General features: G+C 40.9%; 1 protein-coding gene and 1 pseudogene across 4 annotated transcripts in view; both read right to left on the minus strand.

Annotated features, from left to right (window-relative positions):
- Positions 1 to 13,502, minus strand: part of KANK1 (KN motif and ankyrin repeat domains 1) — a 239,239-nt gene that overhangs the window by 86,656 nt on the left and 139,081 nt on the right. The window contains exon 1 of one of the 4 annotated variants that reach the window (XM_017883676.1): positions 8,072 to 8,166. The exons of the other annotated variants lie outside the window; for them this stretch is intronic. The gene's annotated coding sequence lies outside the window, so the exon portion shown is untranslated. Of the gene's footprint in view, positions 1 to 8,071; positions 8,167 to 13,502 lie in introns of those variants that run through there. 4 annotated transcript variants of the gene reach the window in all.
- LOC108536365 (eukaryotic translation initiation factor 1 pseudogene) lies at positions 1,153 to 1,496 on the minus strand (annotated as a pseudogene).

The following is a 13,502-nucleotide window of genomic DNA, read 5'->3' on the forward strand; positions in this document are numbered from 1 at the left end:
AGCCATTAAAAAGGATGAGTTCATGTCCTTTGTAGGGACATGGATGAAGCTGGAAACCATCATTCTGAGCAAACTATCACAAGGACAGAAAACCAAACACCACATGTTCTCACTCATAGGTGAGAATTGAACAATGAGAACACTTGGACACAAGAAGGGGAACATCATACACCGGGGCCTGTTGTGGGGTGGGGGAAGCGGGGAGGGATAGCATTAAGAGAAATACCTAATGTAAACGACGAGTTAATGGGTGTAGCACACCAACATGGCACATATATACATAAGTAACAAACTTGCATGTTGTGCACATGTACCCTAGAACTTAAATTTAAAATAAAGGGGGGGGGGTTTAAATACATTACACGTAACATTAAAACTGGAGGGAAAAAAAAACAAAACAAAACCTCAAAACCAGTTTGTTACTTCCCATGGCACTGGACAGCTGTTGCCATTAAGTTGCAAGCTCTACAGCTAGCTACATGACTGCTACATCAGTTTGAGATTTGTTTCCTTGTCAAAGGTTTAACTTTGATGGAAGGTTGGCCTCACATTCTGGTGTTTGGACATCCCTTAGCTAGGATATGTCTGGTCAAAAAGACCTTTGTGGCAAGCCAGATGTCCTATCATCTCACTACTGGGAAGGGGGCCTCTCTAAAACTCTGCTCCTGGTCAGGCTGGGGACACCAGGGGATCTTTCTTTGACCACCAAAGGCTCCCTTCCAGTGGTAGAGCTGCTGTTGCTGCCTTACCCCATCCTCTCCTCTCAGATTCACCGAGGATTGTTCGGGTGGTGACATTCTCTTAGGGCAGGGAACTCTGCAGAGGGAGAGCAGAGGAGCATCTGGCCAGACATAGTTGTCTATGATCTTAGGGCTGAGTGTGGCTGAAACATGATGGTATTGCTTTGTTTCAGGCTTGACACTGCCAGGCGCCTACTGCTTGACCTCTGTTTAAATGAGGCACTTCAAGACTAAACAGCACGGTTCTTTTCAGTTTACTGCATGAAGGAGTTACCCTAGGCCAAGTTAAAAGCAGACCACAAATAGTTACGTTATACAAGCTGTGAGGTTTTTAAACTTGTGACAAGAGACAGAAAGGAAATTCTACTCATTGCAAGGAAATCCTCACTCAAGCTTCAGCAAGCCATAGCACTTAAAACCCACGATCATTTAGCTGGTTGTCCTTAGCCATTCCAGTCTCTATGAGGAACTGCCATATGTTCTTGCGCTGGTCACCCTGTAGCTGAACGACTTCTCCATATTCTGGATGCTCAATTACAGTACCATTGCAGGCAAATTTCTTTTTCAATGTCTGCATTGGTTTATTTTTATCATAATCATCAGCAATCCCTTGGACAGAGTAGGGTCTTCCTGCTGTTTCTCTGTTGGATGAATTCTTATATGGATATAATCCTCAGTGCCAGCAGGGAGCAGGTCATCACCCTTACTTGTATCAGCAAAGGGGTGGAAAGAATGGAGGCTCTGGATTGTGGACATACGATTCCTTGTCCTCAGTGGAAATGGCTGCAAAAGCGGGAAGTGGCAGGAGAAGGGGGAGCTGAGTCCTTGGCAGTGGCGGCGACTCAGTGACTCGGGGCTCCTCAGATTCTTGACCTTAAAACACTAGTGCTTGATATGGTTTGGATTTGTGTCCCCACCCAAATCTTGTGAGTTCTAATCCTCCATGCTGGAAGAGGGGCCTGGTGGGAAGCGATTAGATATGGGGGCGGACTTCCCCCACGAACTGGTTGTTTAAAAGTGCATAGCATCATCTTCTTCCCTCTTTTTTTCCTGCTCCCACCACGTAGGACATGACACCTTCCCCTTCGCCATCTACCATGACTGTAAGTTTCCTGAGGCTTCCCAGTCATGCCTCCTTTACAGCCTGTGGAACTGTGAGTCAATTAAACCTTTTTACTTCATAAATTACCCAGTCTCAGGTAGTTCTTTGTAGCAGTACAAGAACAGACTAATACAGTTCTCAAAGTAGGTTCCCAGAACAGCAGCATCAGCATTATCTTCTGGGAACTTGCTAGAAATCCAAATTTTTGGGTCCATCCCAGACCTACAGAAGCAGGAACTCTGGGTTTGGGGCCCTGCAATCTGCATTTTGAAAACCCTCTAGGTGACTCTGAGGTAGGCCAAAAGTTGTCAAAACCCCTATCTTCAAAGATGGGTTAACTGGGAAAAAATTATGCCCTAAGGCTCCAAGAGCCAAGAATATCCTCTGATTTTAAGAAAATGACACCTAGGGATTTAGAAAACATCCCTCAGGAGGCCTAACTTTGTTTCACTCATTTATTCAAAAACAGTACCTGAGAACTCAGCATGCAATAGGCACAGTACTAGGCACTACAGTGGTGCACAAAATAAACTCAGTTCTTGCCTTTTTGAGGCTTTAGGCACGAACTCTATGTGCACAAACGAAAAAAGTTATAAACATATTATTGTAAATGCTATGAAGGAGAGAAAAACGGGTGATGAGGGAGAATAACAGAGACACCCTTCCGTAAGACTGAAGTTGAGCGTATGCAGATGCATAGGAATGGGTGGTCCTTAAGGGTCTTTCCAGGGAAACAACATTGAAACTAAGACCTAAAGAATAAGTAGGAGTTAACTAGGGGAAGGTGGAAGGTAAAATAATGGTACCAGGAACAGCATACGGCCCAGAAATAGACCCACACAAATGTGCCCATGTGATTTTGACAAAGGCATTTCAGAAAAGAAAAACTCTTTCAGAAAAGGAAGGGAAGTCTTTTCAACAAACAGTGCTACAGCAATCTGATATCTATAGTCAAAATAATGAATCTTCTTGACCTTCTGTCTTATATAAAAGTTAATTCCAAATGGATCTTAAATCTAAAATTAAAACAAAAAACTATAAAACTTAAGAAAACCTAGAAGATCTTTAAGGCCTAGGGCTTGGAGAGGTCTAGACACAATACCAAAAGTAAAAGCCATAGAAATAAAAATTCACAATGTGGTCTTCACCAAAATTATAATCTTTTTTTTTTTTTCTTTAAAAGGTCTGGAGGCTCCGGGCCAGAAAAAGCTCCACGTATTTGAGCTACTGAGTTTTTAAGAGAGGGAAAGAGCAGGCTGGGCTGAAGTGACAGGTAAGCAGAGGCTAGCTTATGAGATTTGCTTAGTCCTATTGGTCATAGTAGGAAGATTAGGTTTTCTTCTAAGTTAAAAGTCATTGATGGGTTTAAGCTGATGAGTAAAATAAAATACATGATCTTATTTTTAAGTGTTATGTTTATGCATCGGCTTCTTACTATCTTTAAAGAGAGGCAGCTCTGGGCTTCCTTAGTTTATCATCATGGGGAAAGGACACTGGATATTCCAGGAATAGTTTATTCAGATTTCACATAGAGGATTTCACCTTGAAGATATAACCAGCCCTTCAATTTAAAAAATACATGTATTTTTTCCACTGTTTAAAGCAGAAAGGAGCTGGGTATGGTGGTACATGCCTGTAGTCCCAGCTACTTGTGAGGCTGAGACAGGAGTTCGAGGCTGTAGTGAGCTATGATTGCATCTGTGAAGATGCACTGCATTCCAGCCTGGGCAACCTAGGGAGACACTGTATCACCCCCACACCACCACCACCAAGAAAACAGAAAGGTTCATGCTAAATGGAAATTTCCCAGATTTTCTTGTGTTTTCTTCAGAACATACAAGTTCCTAACTTAAGCTTTAAAGAGGTCAAGTGTCTGACCTGGAGGGGGCTTTACAATTTGCTGCCTGATAAAAGCTCTTACAATGTTCAATTTATGTTACCAACACAGCATATGCACCTCAGCTGAAAATGGATATGGGAAAAGCTGTAACCAGAGATTGAATTTGGAGTTTAAAAAGGTAGAACCAAATCAAAACCACAATATCACCTTATACTCATTAGAATGGCCATTATTAAAAAAAAAAAAAAGACAAAAACAACAAAAAAACAAAGCATTTGGTAGCATGTGGAGAAACTGGAACCCTACATTGGTGAGGGTTGTTGGTGAAACTGTAAAATGGTGCAGCTACTATAGAAAACAGTATAGAGGTTCCTCAAATAAATAAGAACTACCATATGATCCAACAACCCTACTTCCGGGTATATGTCCAAAAGAACTAAAAACAGGAACTCGAAGAGATATTTGTACCCCATCTTCACTACAGAATTATTCACAATGATCAAGGTGCAGAAGCAACCTAAATGTCCATTAACAGATGAGTGCCTAAGGAAAATGTGGTACACAATGGACTATTAGTCTACAAAAAAGAAAATTCTATCACATGCTACAACATGAATAGAATGGAAACTTAAGGACACTATGCTAAGTGAAATAAGCCAATCACAAAAAGCCAAATTTCTATGACATATACATGTAATTAAACTCAGAAACAGAAAGTAGAAAGGTTGGTGCCAGGGGCTGGTGCGAGGGGGAGGGGGAAAATAGTCGTTTGATGAGTATAGCATTTTAGTCATGTGAAATGGAAAAGTTCTAGAGATCTGTCATATGGCAATGTGCATACAGTTAACAATAATGAAATGTACACTTAAAAATTAAGAGGGCAAATCTGTGCTATGTGTTTTTATCACAATAAAAAAAAAAAGGAAAAAAGTAGAAGTAGCATTTACAGTGCTCCAATCACACTCAAGGTCAAGCTGCCTTACGTTGCTTTCCTTTAGTGGAAATAAACCTCGCTTAAGCTTTTCCCTTTTTAATAGAGGAGACTCAGAACATTATCTTCTTTTGTATTGTCACAGACTCTCCTGCTAGGACAAGCACATCCCTTTCATGATTCTTTAAGAGTTCTGCTGACGTTCACCTACTCATGCTAGACAGGCAAATATTCAGGCACAGGGAGGGAGTAGGGGCATCTCCCATGGAGATGCCTATTTAAAAATCAGAAATGACTGAAAAAGCCTGATCCCATTCTGTTGAGGAATGCCTTGGAAAACAGGAGTACGGTCAGAGACTGACCAATGACAGGCCACACCCAGGAGACCGAGCCTTGTCCCCTGGTCAGCATGAGGTAGAGGCAGAAGGAGACCACCACTGGCTCAGCCTCATCCATTTCCCAAGAAAGCTTTCATAGCCTCTAATTCAAGTATCAACCACTTCCGCCATGTTCAGCTGAGAAAATGCAACATGCCAGAGGAAACAGATTCCATAGAAGGGGCTTAAACTCCTTCTTCCTCACACGAAGGTCTTGTCGCTCCCTCTCTCCTTCTGAAAAGGCTCTGACAGCAAGGTCTCAACTCCACCACACTAGGAAAGGCGCCAGACTGTGGGACCTGCCAGAGAAAAGGCTTCACCCCTAACCCAGGCCTGAAAGATTGGGCTCAAGCCAGAGACACAGGATGAACTCATGTCACAAGAAGACTGGCTCCCAGAGCCTGCAGTCTGACAGGAACAAAGTACCAAAAGTGACTAGCTCCTGCAACGAGGCCCTGGGGCATTACTAAACTTTCAGCCTCCTAGGGCAATAACACCTAAAGGGCAGGGTCTGAGGCAAGGAGGAAGCCAGAAGGCAAGATTCTCAAACTCAGTGAATCCTGGGACTCAGTTATAAAGGGAAAAGGCCTGTTAATACATGTGTCATACTAAAGCAAAATTAATTTACAAACATTTGATTGAAACTCTGAGTAAGCAGGTAGGGAGAAGCAAAAACAAAATGTTTTAGCTATCAAAGGAAGGGAAATAGTCATTAATGGCAAGATATTTATTGTTTCTAAGTTAAGGTATCTGAAACCTCAATGACATTGCTTTTATTTGTTCTATACTACTTAAAAATATATAAAAACTGTGTGTTGATAAGCACTTACACAGGTCAACACTTTGTAACCACCTCACTACTCAAAGTGCAGACCCCCAGGCAATCGCAGCAGCATCTGCTGGACTTGATTAAAAAAAAGCAGTATCTTGGGCCCTACCCTAGACCTATGGACTCAATCTGCATTCCAGCAAGACCCCCAGGTGATGTGTATGCACATTGAAGTGAGAGGAGCACTGGTTTGACCTTTATTTTTCCTCATCAAGTCTTAAGTCTCCTAACCCATTACCTTTTATCTGGAGCGACCTACAGTGATGGTTCACAATTTTGGATTTTTTTTTTTTTTTTTTTTTTGAGACAGAGTTTTGCTCTTGTTTCCCAGGCTGGAGTGCCATGGAGTGATCTCCACTCACTGCAACCTCTGCCTCCCAGGTTCAAGCGATTCTCCTGCCTCAGCCTCCTGAGTAGCTGGGATTACAAGCGTGTGCCATCATGCCTGGCTAATTTCTTGTATATTTAGTAGAGACGGGGTTTCACCATGTTGGCCAGGCTGGTCCTGAACCCCTGACCGCAGGTGATCCACTTGCTTTGGCCTCCCGGAGTGCTGGGGTTACAGGCGTGAGCCACCGCGCCCAGCTGGATGATTATCAGAATTACTGTCTAGGCCTTACCGAAGACCAATTAAACTATTCTCTGGGGGTGGGACCTGAGCAGAAGTGTATTTCAAAGCTCCTCCAGGAGATTCCAACTGCTACATTTGAGAGTTATTGGTCTATTCCAGTGGTTCTCAAAACGTGTTTCGAGATCAGCAGCATCACCATCACTAGGGAACTTGAACTTGTCAGAAAACCACATTTCTTTTTCCTTCCTCCCTTTATCTTTCTCTCTCTCTCTCTCTCACATACACACACACAAATGCATATCCTGACTATGCTTATTAAAAAGGAACTCAGTAAAACTTGAGGAAATTCTCAGAAAGCAGGTATTCTGGTATCTCTTTCATACAATATATTTGGTACCTGAAACAAAAATATTTATGTCTTAGAAGGATGACTTAAAATTCACTTAAAAATGTGGATGCTGCTAGGGGCTGATGTGGTCATAGGGTCAAAGCAGACAACAGAAGATAAAACTATTAGAGTGGTAAATATATTGTCCCTTCTGGTTGACTGTTTGAAAAAAAATTCTATTGTCCTTTGAGTGGTTTGCAAACAAGTGACGCTCTATGGGGCTTACCTGATAGCAACAGAATAGTAGTTCCTCCAAATCTGATAACATAGTATGCCAAGATTCTCCCAGAGATTTTGATTCAGTGAGTCTGACATAGGGTTAAAATTTACATTTCTAACAAACATTCTCAAGTGATTCTTGTCTTCAGCAAAATTTGGAAAACACACTGCCTTCTAAGACTCTCATTCTCTGGGCCACTGTTTCTCAAAGTGTGGCCATGGACCAGTGGTGTCAGTATCACCTGGGGACTTACTAGAAATGCATATTCTTGGGCCCCACACTGGGCTACTGAATTAGAAACTCTTCAGGTAAGTCCAGTCATCAGTGTGTTAACCACTGCATGTGGCCATTTTCAAAACTTATATCTTTTAAGTAAAAACTATCTGCTCTTATCCAAATACCTAATTTTTGGTAAGAAGCCACTCAATTTCAGCCTCAGCTTGTGTCTTTCATGTGGAAGCATGAAAGCGCATAATGAACAGTCTTTGCCTGTAACCATGAAGTATCCATGCGGACAGCAACACAGTGGAACACACTGCAAAAAAATGAAAGCAGTTGTGCTAGTGTGATGGGAGTTTTAAAAAGTATTACACAATTTTACTTTTATTGGAATGACAATCTAACAGCAACTGTAAACACAAAGAAAACACTAAGTATCCAATGTGATGAGGCTTGTTCATCATCCTAGTTGCTTTCCTTTCCTTCTCTTTTTTTTGTTTGAAGAAAACATATCAGCAACAAAGGTATGAAAACCAAACCAGATCAGTTCCATTACCTCCAAATGCAAGAGAACTACTTGAAAACAGGGGAGCACAAGACAAAGGACATTTATAACCCAGGGACAGGCTTTACAGAGCTCTTGAAACCTCCGAAATCAAATGCAAAGTTTTGTGGTTTTCAGCAAACATGCATCATTCAAGGGAGAGGTTTTGCAGCCTTTATTAAATATCCAAAAGAGGCCAGACCCAAGGAAAGTCAACAACCCTTGAATTTCCACGTATCTCAATGAATGCAGATCTGAACAAAAGTCCTATTAATTTAATCTTCTCTTACATGAAAAAAAATTCTCTTACCTGGAAACCTTTTGCTCTGGCCTTAAAAACTGCTTGTGAGAACTGGAGACTCATCCACCAAAGCAGAGCTTGGAGACAAGCAAAGTAGTAGCACTAGAGAGACCAAGAGCCTGGGAACTGCATTTTCATTTTCACTTGGCCTCAAACCACCTTTGGGACTCTGGGAATATTACTTAAATGCTCTGGGCCTTGGATTCTTCATGTCCAGACTGGGACAGCCCTAACGACACTTCCAGGCCTGACAGACATTCTATGATTACGCTCTTCTAAATCCTGGGCCCACAGGGAACATAAGGCTCCCTTGAGCTGATGCTGCTAAATAAAGTTAAGGCCATATGGGATGCTGTGTATGAGTCAGCAGGACACAGGTCTTGCCTCACAGGACCCAGCTGTGTGCAGGAAGCTTCTCTGGCACAGTGAGGACTAGTCAGAGAATTCCCATTACCGATGCCAGAAGAGATGCTGCAACACCTGGGCTCTGTGTTCTCCTCTAACTCAGCTCTAAGGGTGGCTACTTTTGTCCCATTCCTTCCAAATTAAGTTTTCTATTCACTCTCCATGTACTAGTACTAAATATTCAACAATAAAGAAATGAATGAGAAAGAAAGTAAAAAAATCAGCCGTAATTCTACTACCATCAACATTTTGGTATATTGCTTCCCAGTTCTTCCTTGTGCTTATATAAGTATGTATGTACCTATACATTTTCCCCAAATGTTCCTTTATAACTTTTAACTTCATATTAATCTTCCTAAGATAATAACCACATCTCTTTTTAATGGCTGCATAGTACTCCCCTTTCATATTTGTGTCATTTGGCCTTCCTTTATTGTTGAATATTTAGATTCTTTCTTCACACTGCAAACACTTTATCTTTGAGACAGAGTTTCGTTCTTGTCACCCAGGCTAGAGTGCAATGAATGGCATGATCTTGGCTCACTGCAAACTCTGCCTCCCAGATTCAAGTGATTCTCCTGCCTCAGCCTCCTGAGTAGCTGGGATTACAGGTGCGCACCACTATGCCTGGCTAATTTTTTTGTATTTTTAGTAGAGACGGGGTTTCATCATGTTGGCCAGGCTGGTCTCAAATTCCTGACCTCAGATGATCCAACCCGCCTTAGCCTCCCACAGTGCTGGGATTATAGGTGTAAGCCATCGCACCTGGCCCATGCTGCGAACACTTTGATGAACATACTTTTACATGCAGCTTTCTGTACCCATCCAATAATTCCAAACGAATATGTGCAATAATTAATTATAAATGGATAAGTTACAAGAAGTGAATCTGTGAGATGAAGAAAATTGAGCCTACACATTCTAATGGATAATGTCAGGTTGTCCTTCAAAAAGCAGGTATTCATTTATATTCTCACTAAAATATTATAGGAGGGCTAATGAAACTAGATTCCATTCATAAATTTATTGCTTTGAACACAGTAAACACATCCTCAAAACAATGTATCAAAAATTCCTGCATACTATTAATTTTAATATAGCAACTTTAGTTTTTTAACATGGGATTCTATGTTTATTTTTCATTTCTGGCTCAGAGCAATTTATATATTATAAAACTCAACCTCTGTATATCATACGGACATTATCTATGAGGGTAAATTTGTAGATAATTTTTGAAATTCTCTCATCCACAAGTCTAAGAATTGAAAATCCCTAACTTACTTAGAGTATTTCATTATCCACTACATTATATGGAGCTTGATGTGTAAAACAATTAGTCAAAATAGAGATGTGAATAAACTCCAGACTTCTGTCCTAAGACTGAAGAGGTCATTGTGTTGAGAGAACAGACTGAGTACAGAACAGAGTTGGACCCAAGGTAACTTGTGGAATAAGCATTCCTTTATCCTTTCAACAGAGGACATATCTAATGCATGGTACTTACACATACACCCAACACATGCAGATGCTTAGGGAAAATGCCAGTAAGTCAGAGAAGAAAGTTCTAGCTATTTCCGCCACTATTAGGCCAGGTTTCCTAAATTAGTATGATGGAAGCAGAAATTAACACAGCCAACTCTGGATTATATAAAAAGATAGAAAATTTTTCAAGAATTTTGAAGCAATGAAACAAAATAGATTTTCTTAAAAGGAAGAGAACAAAGAATATAAAGAAAAATATAAAATGCACATATATTAACACATACACTTGTTTTGGAGGTGCTCTTACAGAAATAAAACCCCATTCCTAAGGACATATGTATGATTTTTAATGTTGTATGACCACAGAATTCTTCGTTGTTATGCTTTAACAATTGAAGGGGCTCTGAAAACTGTCCCGAGTTCAAATTCTTCCTTTCACAGATGAGGACGTTTTTGTGAAATAGCAGAGGTTAAACAGCCAGAATATAGTCACACAAACTAGTTAGTGGTAGCCCTGTTGCTTTATTTACAGGTGGAAAGAGAACGCACATTTTTTTTTCCTTTGATAGAAGCAGGAGGAAATGGAACTCTCCTTTCTGCATTTCTTCTCATTTCCTATTTTCTTAGTCTTCCGGCCCTTCCCTCCACTTCTTTCCTTGTAGCCTTTAATAGATGTAAAATAAGCCGTTACTGGAAGTCCAAATCCATGGACTATAACATTTCTTTATTCAGTTCATTAGCAGGAACACTGGGCCTCTGTTAGGGATACCTTAAGATTGGTCAAGAGACCGGAGACAATACTTAGGCTTTAAAATTCTGGGTGGTCCCTCTCACCCTAACCTCTAGCTAAAACACAGCTCCTCCTGACAGCTGAGGGTCTGGTGTGTGCCACTCTAATCTGCATATTTTACAACAGTGATACTTGGAGTCGGAGCCTGCTGAAGCACACACTTCCTGACAACCTGCTACTCAAGTCATGGCCTGTGGTCCAGCAGCACCAGCATGCTCTACAGCTAGTTAGAAATGCAGAATCATAGGCCCCCATCCTAGACCCCAGAGTCAGAATCTACATAACAAGAGTCTCACATTAAAGTGTGAGAAGCCCTGTTGTAACAGAGATCTTTAAGCCACTTTTCCCTGCTGAAGAGTAAAACAGGGATCGCACTAAAAATGTTCCATTCCCCTGATTTTTATTTCCTGATCCTTTACTTTCACTTTGCAAGAATTAAATAATACACATTCTTTGGCTCTAATAAGCACAGAGGCCAATCCCAAACTCCAGTACAGCTGCCAACAGAGAAAGGTAGATTTATGTATTTGATTTTAACTCAGCACAATTTGCAATGAACTTTTTGCAAGCTGCCCTACAATGAAAATATTGGGATTGCATATTAATAAAACAGTAAAGTAATCCCTCCACCTTTATACAAATTTCATAATGCTGGCAGTAGGGATAGTTTTATTCTATTATATTGGGGATTGCAAGCAGTCATACAAAGTGGCACCTTCCCCTCTGCTTGGAAAAATACAGGACTGCAGAATTTTCTCCCTAGGCTTTTGGACCTTTCAATCCTCTTTTCTCATTCTAAAAGGGTAGCAGGAATGAGGCAGAGAAGCTGCAATGTAGGGCCATCCCTCCAAGCTGCATCATAACTGTCTTCCCATGGGTCACACCAAAGGAGGTGCACAGGTGGGGAGGGGGGACAAAAGCATTTTACATCTCCCTGGTTGGCTGCCATGGGTGAATGATGGTCAAAAACAAGATCAATACTAGCTTAACACATAGCTCACAGTAAATGAAAACCTAGATGGGCCTTTAAGAAGGAATGTCAGTCTTCAAGCTCCAACAAGCCATGCTATGGTGAAAACTACTGAAGTGTCAAAGCTACCGTTCTGTGCCACAGTGAACAAACACATGCTTTCGTTTTAACAGCTCATTAGGAAACCTGCTGTAGTGTGTAGCTATAATCAGGCACTACTTACTTAACTCTGTAAGTTGCATTCCAGGATATTACTGGACCAAATCCACACTCTGTAAATCAGCTCAGCTCAGTGACTGAAGTCAGTTATCACAGATCTGTACGATTTCGCTAATTTGCTGGCTCTTCATTTAATTTTCTTCTATGCTTTGAGCCAGGGTGACCAGGTAAGGTGAGGTCCAAATTGGGGTGCTTTTGAGGGTGTTAAAATGTTAAGTAGATGGGATGTAGGGACAAGAGACATAAACTATGACAGGGAAACTGGGACATATAATCTCCCTACCTGTAAAGAACTAATGGGAAAAAAACAGAGGGGGAGGGGGAATAGGAATAAAGAGAAATAGTGGAAGATTGCTACGAAGACACTCTAGAAACCAACTATACAACACGTATCTTATATATATCCTTATATGCAAGGAGGCTTAATATATTATCTTATTCGCAAGATACAGTAAAAACATACCATGGGTACTAAGAACGGCTGACAATAATGTGAGATGTCAGATGAAGCTGTGCTGTTCTCAATGTCATCACCACTTAGTATAAATGCCAACAAAATGATTTCTGGAATGAGAGTCTCCCAATAATACAATCTCAACCATTTTCCCAGGAACTGCATTTGACATGCAGGTACATTGTTTTCCTCACTTTAACTAGAGTCTCATCCCTGGATTATCTACATGGTTTCAGAATAAAGAGTCTCCCAGCTTCTATTTTAAACCACACATGACAACTGACATGTCCACAGCTTTATAATTTTAGTGTTTTCACATGCATTAACTTAGACATGCTTCAAAACAGCTTCATGAGATACTCTTCCTCGCAACAGATAAAGAAATTGAAGTTCAAAGATGTGAGCTCCCCTTGGCCTGTGATTCCACAATAGCATTTATTATACTCCACCTTTGTTCCCATCATGTTGCTCTTCCCCACTGGGCTTTATGCTTTGCAAGTGTGATGATTATGTCATTTAAATTTTCCGAGAGCCTCACACTCAGAGCCTAGGATACCCAATGTTCAAAATTATTTTTAATTAATTATAATACTTCTTTTGCATGAATGGATAAATTTCATAAAAAAGAAATTGGTACTTTTCTATTTCTATGTCTGTGATGCCATTTAATGACCCAGAGATGGCAAATCTTTTATATATATATATAAAAAATATATATATGGCATATTTTTTAAATATGTTGAGATGATCCTATTAAAGAAAGAAGAAAGAGAAACTTAACTACTATGCAGTTAATACAAGTTAAAGGAAAAGAACCAGACAGGCATGGTGGCTCAGGCCTGTAATCCCAGCACTTTGGGAGGCCAAGGTGGGCAGATCATGAGGTCAAGAGATCAAGACCATCCTGGCCAACATGATGAAACCCCGTCTCTATTAAAAATACAAAAATTAGCCAGGCATGGTGGTGCGTGCATGTGGTCCCAGCTACTCAGGAGGCTGAGGCAGGAGAATTGCTTGAACTTGGGAGGTGGAGGTTGCAGTGAGCCAAGATTGCACCACTGCACCACTCCAGCCTGGCGACAGAGCGAGACTCCGTCTCAAAAAAAAAAAAAAAAAAAAA

Source organism: Rhinopithecus bieti, unplaced genomic scaffold (genome assembly GCF_001698545.2).
Source record: "Rhinopithecus bieti isolate Rb0 unplaced genomic scaffold, ASM169854v2 scaffold_641, whole genome shotgun sequence".
In the NCBI taxonomy this organism is placed as follows: Eukaryota; Metazoa; Chordata; class Mammalia; order Primates; family Cercopithecidae; genus Rhinopithecus; species Rhinopithecus bieti.